At 51.6% G+C, this 9,466-nt stretch overlaps 1 pseudogene; it reads left to right on the forward strand.

Annotated features, from left to right (window-relative positions):
- The first annotated feature begins 1,490 nt into the window (after positions 1-1,490).
- Positions 1,491-7,013, forward strand: LOC116478107 (uncharacterized; annotated as a pseudogene).
- The last annotated feature ends 2,453 nt before the right edge of the window (positions 7,014-9,466 follow it).

Raw genomic sequence — 9,466 nt, forward strand, 5'->3', positions numbered from 1 at the left:
ACAAATACCCACTGAGTGCCTCTTATGTACCCAGCATGCTCTAGGTACTGGGACACAGCAGTGAGCAAGATAGGAAAGGTTGCAGCTGTCAGGGCACTGATGTTCTAATGGCGGAACCAGGCCATGGATAAGCAAGTAAATGACCAAGATGCTGTCCAAATATGAGGAGTAATATGAGGGAATTATCTTTGGTGGTATGACTGGGGGGGAACGGGGAGGGGTTTCTTTGGGGTGGCTGGAGGCCTTTGAGCTGAGGCCAACAAAATGAGGAGACAGATATTGCATCAGGGTGGGAAGAATGCTCCAAATTGAGTTAATAGCAAATGCAAAGGACATGAAGGGCAGGGCCTGGCTGTGTTCAGCCCACTGGAAAGTGTGCTGTGGCTGAAGATGACCAGAAAGGACCAGAGGCTTAGAGGTTGGCAGGATAAGGAGCTTGGATTTTATTCTGAGATGGGAACCATTGGATGATTTTAAGCTGGGGGGCAGGGTAGTGACTGGTGACAGGATCTGATTTATATTTCCACAGGCTTCCTGGCACTGTGCCTGAATAGAGGGTGGAGTGTGGCAAGGGAAGAAACAGAACAGTGAGGAGGCTCCTGCAGTGATGCAGGTGAGGAGTAACGGTAGCTCAGAGCAGAATGGAGGCAGTGGAAGTGGAGAGAAGTGGTTAGATTCTGGGCCTCTTCTGGCGATAGAGACGATGAGATTCACACAAGACTTGGTTGAGGGAGGGAAGCGGATGAGAGAAACAGAACACTGACGACCATTCCAAGGTTTTGGCTTGAGCACTTGGATGGACAGTTAGTGGGGAGGAGGCGGAAAGATTGCGAGAGGAGCAGGTTTAGGACAGAGAATCTGGGATTTCGTTTGGATGTGGTAGATTTGAGGTCCTTTGCTCTGTAAGGTCTGTCCTGAACCCTGGGCTGGGTCTAGCACCTCCTCTGGGTTCCCACAGCCTCCTGAGCACCCCCTGGGGCAGCCCTGACCACTCTGTGTTGTAACCAGGACAGAGGAGGGTGCGCTCGCACCTGCACCCAGGTGGAAGGGCGAGAGCGAGAAGGTGTCAGGCTGGGCCGCAGAATGCAAAGCGGGTCAGCAGGTACAACAGCTGCTTAGGGCACTCCCACCTGGAGAGAGGGATTGAGAGATCACGGAAAAGGGTGTCATCTTTCCAGGGACGCCTACCAGAACGCGGGGCAGAGAAATACAGAGACCCTCAACGCCTCCACGTCATCGCGACAAAGGGCCAGGACCGGCCGGCCGCAGGATGGGCGCTCACCTGGGCAGAACTGGAGCTGGAAGGGCCAACCTCCAAGGAAACGGGGAGCGGGCGGAAGGACTACGACTCCCGGAAGGCTTTGGGCCCATCCGCCTACGACTCCCAGGTGCCCCTGCGTTGCTTCGTCCTGAAACACTTGCGGCGCTCGGACAAACTGGGCCTACAGTTCCCAGAGATCCTCGCGGCAGCGCTGCGCTCTCTGCGCACGCCTCCCAGAGTGCACTAGGCCAGTCCGGCCCGCTTCCCGTCTGCGCCTGCGCAAGCACAATCGCCGTGCCAGAGTTCTCTGCCAGCTGCTGTGCACTGCTGTCAGTGCAAAGATGGGATGGACATTTTTTTTTTCAGATTTTCTGCTGTTGTGGGAGTATGGCAAGAGTTTGAGGGGGCGGAGAAAGGGATTGGGAATGTGAAAAGGGAAGATAGCACCTGCGCTAAGCACATTCCTAGGATTGGGCCGCGTCTCGGGGATGCAGAGTGGGCTCTTTCGCGCGCCCTGCAGCCATAGGAGTGGACGCCTGCCCAGGCCGAGGGGCAAGGACTTGCGGGGTGGGGTCTCTGTGCATGCGCGGAGCTGAAAGGGAGCGTTTTGCAGATCTCCACGCGTGCGCAACTCTCGGGACGTGGACGCGGTGAACAGTTACGCACAATCGTCTTTCTGACACAAACACACCCTGCCAGGTGGAAGCCAGGATGGAGGGCAGGTGAGACCCGTAAGGCAAGCTCCCAAAACCAAGGAACGGAGCACTCCCCGCTTGCTCCCCAGATCCAAGCCCTCCACTTCCTTCCAATGCCCACTTTCCCGAAACTGCTCCCTCCTGTATATTCTGAGATCTCTGTATTCCCGTGAGGCCCTTGATAAGGAGGATTGATAGTGAAGGGTGATGGGAGACACGCCTCGGGCGTCTTCTGTCCACCTCAAGGATTGAGCTTTGGTAACTGGAACTCATTCATCTGTTAATCTGTGTGCTAGGCCCTTTCACTGGCTGGCCAGATGCACCGGCACACAGGTGTATTCAGCCTGGTCCAGAGATAAGGATGATAAATCTTAATGTGAAGGTATCAGATGTTAAGGGCTGCAGGAGCCTGGAGATTACAAGTGCTGCAAGCCAGGACATGGGGAAAACAACAGCAATTAAGCCGTTAGCTTGTGCCAGACGCTGTGCCCTGTGCACTTTCCACCCACAGTCTCAGAAGGGCATGCTGGATAAGAGATATCGTTATGGCCATGTTTAGAATAAATCCAATCGGGCATGAAGGGAATAAGCATGGATGGGGGTCCTCAGTGGACGAGGGAATTGAGAGATACTGCCTTCCAAGAATGGTCTGAGATGCAGTGAGAGTGGACAGCCTGCGAACCATCCAGGAGGAGACAGCTGGGAGGCAGTTTGGGGTTGGCGCTCAGAAGGCAGGTTCAGGACCACTGGAGTCCCTAGGAAGGAAAGCAACAGGAGGTGATGAATTTGCTGAGAGAAGAGTGAGAAACATGGGAAGCAGGACGAGGCCCAGATGATCATATTTAATCAGGGGGGAGATGAGGTAAGAATGAGAGGAGGCATTGAGAGGTGGAGGGAAAGCCAGGAGGGCTGGGCATTCCTAGGTCTACATGGGCAGCCCAGAGCCCTCTGCACTGGCATGTTATTAATAGTTTCCTAGGGCAGCCATAAAAAACTTATCACAACCTGGGTGGCTTCAAACAACAGAGATTGTGTCACATTTCTGAAGGCCAGAATCCCCAAATCAAAGAGCCTCCTTCTGGAGGCTCTGAGGGAGGAAGCTATACCTCTCACCTGGCTTCTAGTTGTTGCTGGCAATCCTTGTCATCTTTTGGTTTGTAGGCATATCACTCTAATCTCTACCTCCATGGTCATCTTCTCTCTGGGGGTCTTCTCATGGCCTTCTTACAAGGACCCCAGTCACTGAATTTAGGGCCCACTCTAATCCAGTATGACTGCATCTTAACAAATTACATCTGCAAAGATCCTATTTCCGAACATAAGGCCACATTCTAATGTAGACATGAATATGGGGAGACAATATTCAACCCAGTACAACTGAGTTGTGGGGTAGGAGGTCCCTGACCACTCTAGGCCTCTGCCCCTTCAGATGGCCTCTTGAAGGCGATCATCCCAGAGAACCTGACAATGGAGAAGGCGGTAGAGAAGAACCCACCGGTGAAGCTGGGAGGCCAATACCAGCCACCTGACTGCTGGGCACAGCACCACACAGCAGTAGTGGTGCCCTACTATGGGCAAAACGAGCACCTGAAGTACCTGCTCTTCCAACTGCACCCCTTCCTGCAGTGCCAGAAACTGCACTACACCATCATCTAGGTGGTGAACCAGGTGAGGCAGAAATGCGAGGGGCAGAGGTAAGAGGGCAGAAGGGTCCCAGCATGGCAGGGCTGAAGTTGGCACTTTAAAAAATTTTTTTTTTGAGATGGAGTCTAGCTCTGTCACCCAGGCTGGAGTGCAGTGTCTCAGCTCACTGTAACCTCTGCCTCCCGGGTTCAGGCTCAGCCTCCCAAGTAGCTGGGGCTACAGGTGCACACCACCACGCCCAGCTAATATTTGTATTTTTAGTAGACAGGACTTCACCATAGTGGCCAGGCTGGTCTTGAACTCCTGACCTCATGATCTGCGTGCCTCAGCCTCCCAAAGTGTTGGGATTACGGGCGTGCACCACCATGCCTGGCCTGAAGTTGGCACACTCTAAGGTGATAGTGGTCTGGGTTAGAGAGTATCCGGGGGGCTGAGTTTGTGAGTCAAGAAGAACTTGAATTGGAGGACGTTGGAGCCAAGGGCTTGTAGGTTTGATCTAGACTTGCCAAGTCTGGGATCAGCTTAAAAGGCTGTCTGAGGCAAAGGCTCAGTCCTGCTGAGTGTGAGGTTCCTTGAGACCAGGGCTGACCAGATTGGACGGTAAACCTAAGGGGCAAATTAAAGCACTGGGTTTGAGGTCAGTTACGGGATTGTTTAAATCCTGGCCTTGCCTATTACTAGCTGTGTTGTCTGAGTGTGGAATCATTCATTCATTCACTCATTCAGCATGCTGTTATTCAGTATAACTGTATGAATTTGGGGAGCTTATGCTCTGTGCCACAGTTTTCATTCATGATAGAGATGATAATAGCACCTCCATTGTTGGATTATGGGAAGATTCATACCTAATGTAATGCCTCATATTAACCATGTAAGGCAGTTAGGCCAATGCCTAGCACATAGTAGGTGCTCAATAAGTGATTGCAATTATGGTGATTATGAATGGTGATGATGATGATTCTGATAAATGATGGTGCTGCTGCTGCTGCTCCTGCTGATGTGGTGATGATGGTGGTGATGTTGATGGTGATACTGAAGGTGGTAGTGGTGGTGATGATGTTGGTGATGATGATAGTGATGGTAATGAAGGTGGTGATGAGTAAAATAATGGTGATGGAAGTGATGGTGGTGATGATGATGATGGCGGAGGTGAGGTGGTTATGTTGACAGTGTTGAAGATGATGAAGGCAGTAATGGTGATAATGATGGTAATGCTGATTATAAGGATGATAGTGATGGTGATGATGATGATGAAGATGATGATCGAGGAAGGGGAAGAGGAGGATTAAGCCCAATGTTGATTCCTGGGCTTCTGACCCAGTCTTCATCTAGTAGTAGCAGAAACAGAGACAAAGCTGGTCCCTTATCACCCCTAACCTCTGCCTCTCTTAGATGGCCCCTCAAAAGTGATAATCCTCAAGAACATTGGAGATGGCCAGAGGAGGGAAGCTGAGATGCTGAAATTACTGACTTTGACTTGGTTGGAGGCGGGAAATACAAGAGAAGTTTCTCAGGGGAGTAATCTTTGCATTGCATCGTCCTTGACAAGTCTGGGTTTTCCAACTACACAGTGGGAAAGAGAAGACATTCTAGGTGGGGGAATGGCACTTGAGAAGGCGAAAAAGGACTGGCCTGGTAGGTGGGGGAACACTGCTACCTGATGGTGAGGACAGCTCTGAGCATCTGTGTCCACCAGGTAAACAACACTGCCTTCAACCAGGGCAGGCTATGCAACGTGGGGTTCTGGGAGGCTATACAGGAGGACTGGGACTGTGTCTTCTTCCGCGATGTAAACCTGCTCCCAGATGACTGCAACCTCTACACCTGTGACATCATCCCTGCCCGTGTGTCTGTGGCCATTAACAAATTCAACTACAAGTAGGGGGAGGGAGGGGACCTCCTGTGGGGGACTGCTGGCCAGGCCTTGCCTTTTCCTGCATCTCACCCTGCCTATCTGTGCATGCAGTGAGGTTGAAATCAAGGGTCCATCCCTTGGTTCCTTGGCTGAGGTAGGGAGGGAGTGGGTGATGGGATGTGGGGAAACCCTTATAGATGGTGAACCTTCCTCTGAGACATGGGGGTGGGGGTGGTTATTGATAGAAAAGTCAGAAGATGTGCTTAATAAAGTGGTGAGCCGAGAGGTTGTTATGGAGGTCAGAGGAGGGGAACATAGGAGAGGTCTGACTAGGGGTGAGAAAGGAGCTATCCTAGGGTTCTGGGGAGAAGGGACCATCAACACAGTCACAAGATGGGCCAGCCAGATGACTTAGAAGAGGGGATACCCTAAGAGTCGGGTGAGGGCCATCCCAAAGGTCAGCGGAAGGGTTATCCTGGGGTCAGAAAAGGGGACATCCCAGGCTCAAGACGGGACTATCACAGGGGTCAGGGGAGAGGTTGTCACAGGGTAAGTGGAAAAGGGCCAATCTAGAAATAGACCTTGTAGATCCTGGCCAGGAAAGGGCCGGGGCCCTCCTGTACAAGGAAAGCCGTGCTTCCAACTTTCTGCCTCCCTAGGCTGCCCCACCCAGGCCACCTTGGAGGGGTGTTTGCCCTGCACCCCACTCACTACCTGAAGATAAATGGCTTCTCCAATGTGTACTGGGGTTGCGATGATGAGGATGACATCGCTGCCAGGTGGGGGGCAGGAGCTGCAGGTCCTGACATGATGAGGCAGGTATGGGCCGCCCTGGGCTGAGGGGGACATGGGCTACCCTGGACTGGAGGGGCTGGGCTGTGGCATGGGGACCCTGTCAGAGACAGGTGTTTGGCCTCCATGCCTTCCTGTGTCTCTGGAAGGGTGAAACTAAGCGGGATGCTCCTCTCCTGGCCCCACCTGCTTTTCAGACACTACCATATGCTGGAGGGGGAAGACCCTGGCCACAAGCAGAGGCCCTGGAGGTGAATCAGTGTTGGAAGTGGGGGTGGTTGGTTCTGGGTCCTCCCTGAGGCTCACATAGCTGCCCCTCCCCATCCTCCAGGCCTCGCTTTCTGTCCCGGATCCGCCAATCCTCCGATCCCTGGATCCTCCAATGATGGCATCAACTCCCTGGGCTACAGGCTGCTCTCCAAAGAGCAGCTGCCACTCTACACCAACCTCACTGTGGACATAACTTCCAAGCCTCAGCAGACCCAGTGCCAAGCTGAGGGGTATTTTATCTGGAAGCCAGAACAGAGCCCCTGAGGCCAAGGTCACAGGGAAGCCCTCCCGCTCACCTCACCTGGTTTCTTATTAAAGTAGAGTTTATTTTATCTCCTTTCTGCCATCCCTAATTCCTTCCTTCCATCCATCCATCCATCCATCCATCCATCCATCCATCCATCCATCTTTCCCCTCCCTCCCTTCCTCCTTTCTTCTCCTCCTCCCCACCCCTGCTTCTTTTCTCTTTCAACTATGTCCATAAGGTCCTTCTTAACAAACACTAATTAGTACAGGGAAAGGTCTCTTTAAGTGAATGCATTTAAAATAGGGAGTCCACCTTTGTGGTAAATAGTGTGCATGACGTGAGTCTAGATCAGGACTTCCCACTTGGTAACAGAATTCAATTTCTCAAAATACGTTTATTTCAGATTTAATGAAATTCCATGTTTGTTGAATCGTTAAGAACAAGCATTTGTGTTGTACTCACGGTGGACAGCCACCATTCTAATGCTTGACTTTACATAATTAACGCATGTAATCTGCAAAGGAGCCACAAGGTGAGATCTATTATTATTTCCATTGTGCCACTGGAGAAATTAAGGCAGAGAGGTTAAGTTGCTTGCCACCAAACTAGCGAGGGGCAGAGCTGGGATGTGTAGCATCCAGGTAGGCTGGCTCCAGAGCCCATGAGCCTAACTGCTACTGTGCCCAACCTTTGTGCTAATCCCCACAACAGTCAAAGGATGGATCGAGTACTGGTTTTGGGGGTGGGGGCAGGGGACTCCAGGCAGTATGTTTTCTGATCACATCACATGACAGTAGGACATTCTTTATTTCACTATGGCTTTCACTGCCCAACAATAAAAAGGTCATGGGCACTTTGGGAGGCCAAAGGGGGCAGATCACGAGGTCAGGAGATCAAGATCATCCTGGCTAACATGGTGAAACCCTGTCTCTACTAAAAATACAAAAAATTAGCCAAGCGTGGTGGTGGGTGCCTGTAGTCCCAGCTGCTTGGGAGGCTGAGGCAGGAGAATGGTGTGAACCCAGGAGGCGGAGCTTGCAGTGAGCTGAGATCGCGCCACTGCACTCCAGAGCCTGGGCAACAGAGCAAGACTCCGTCTCACAAAAAAAAAAAAAAAAAAAAGGTCACAGGGAGGTAAGGTAGTACAATGGTTAAGAGTTAAAACATTGGCATCAGATAGCTTGGTTCAAATCCAGGCTTTTCTCATTCCTAGATTTTTGGTCTTGAGTTTATGTCAAATTCTTTAAGCCTTAGTTTCCTCATTTCTAAAATGGGGTTTATGAGGTTAGATTATTTCCTACAATGGCTGTGAGGAATAAACGAGTTAGTTCATACAAACTGCCTAGAATAGTAGCTTCTGCCTCTGGAAATTCAAAACTCTTGACCCCTCATCTCACGATGAGGCCATTGGACTAACATTTAGTCATCTGTTAGTTCTCTGAGCCAACAGATCTTTTCACAGATCTGTGAGCATGCCCTCATGTGACCGAAAACTTTAGATAGCTCCCTGGGACCCATCAATTCCAAAACTAATCACCCAACCAAACTCCAGATTCCTCTGTCTATTATCCCACAGGCATTGAGTACAGACTGGCTTGTCCCAGCGCTTGGTACTGAGAGGAAAGAAAAAATAATATGAGATAGAGGCTGGGAGGGAGGTGAGCACTCTAGACAGAGGGGGTTGGGGGGTACGGAGAAAACAAAGGTGTTAAAGACAACAGGCCCTGGAAGAGGCACGAGGTCAGAGGTGTGGGATGGCCAGGAAAGGAACAGCTTTCTGGAAGTGGGGAGGAAGGGCTTGCCCTGAGGGGGACAGTTAGGGAGGGCCACGTGAGGAGTGAACATGTAGCTGGAGATGAGGCCCCCAGAGTGATCTCCCCAGGTGATGCCTGGGAACAGGGAAAGCCCAGATCTGAGAAGGGAGGCACATCCTGAGGGGTCTTTGGAACCAGTGTATCTACACCGTGGGCTCAAGTTTTTAACACACCTGTCCTAGGGCCCTGCCACCTTCCTCCCTGAAACTGAATAGGGTGCCACTCCCAGGACCCAGGTGCACACTATTTACCCCTTCACCACCATGGAGAGCCAGCCCTCTGTGGCCTTTCCACCCCACACCAGTCACGTCTATGGCCTGCCAGCCCGTGTGCCTGGACTCCCCAGGTGAGACTCTCCCACCTTTTTCAGGAGGTGGGACATGGTCACTGATTCTATGCCCCTGGACAGGGAGAGGCCAGTGAGACACAGAACCGATTTGCTCTCCAGGGCCCAGCACAGGCTCCTGCATGTGAAGTCACCTTGTTTTAGACACAGCCTCAGGCCTGTGCTGGTTCCTGACCAGCTGTGTGGGCCCCTATCAACCTTGAAGGGGTATGGAGACTAAAGCCATGGGTACCCATCTCTAACACCCTTCTGGAAAAGACTTCCGGCTGACTGAAATCTCCCACCACAGTCCCACAACCAGCACAGGGGAACCAGGCAGGCTCAGGGATACGAGGTCCGCTAAAATTCATCAGCACTTGGTCTGTCCATGCAGTTGCAAGGGTTTAACACACACACACTTCTCACCAAATGCATGGGGGTAGGGTACTATCATAATTTCCCTTTCGTAGATGAGAAAACCAGAATAGATGAGACCAAATAACTTGCTCAGCAGATACAGAGGGTAGAGAGTGGAGCCAGGAATCAAATGCAGGAACCTGGCT

The sequence above is a fragment of the Hylobates moloch genome, unplaced genomic scaffold (assembly GCF_009828535.3).
Source record: "Hylobates moloch isolate HMO894 unplaced genomic scaffold, HMol_V3 SCAFFOLD_12, whole genome shotgun sequence".
Classification (NCBI taxonomy): domain Eukaryota; kingdom Metazoa; phylum Chordata; class Mammalia; order Primates; family Hylobatidae; genus Hylobates; species Hylobates moloch.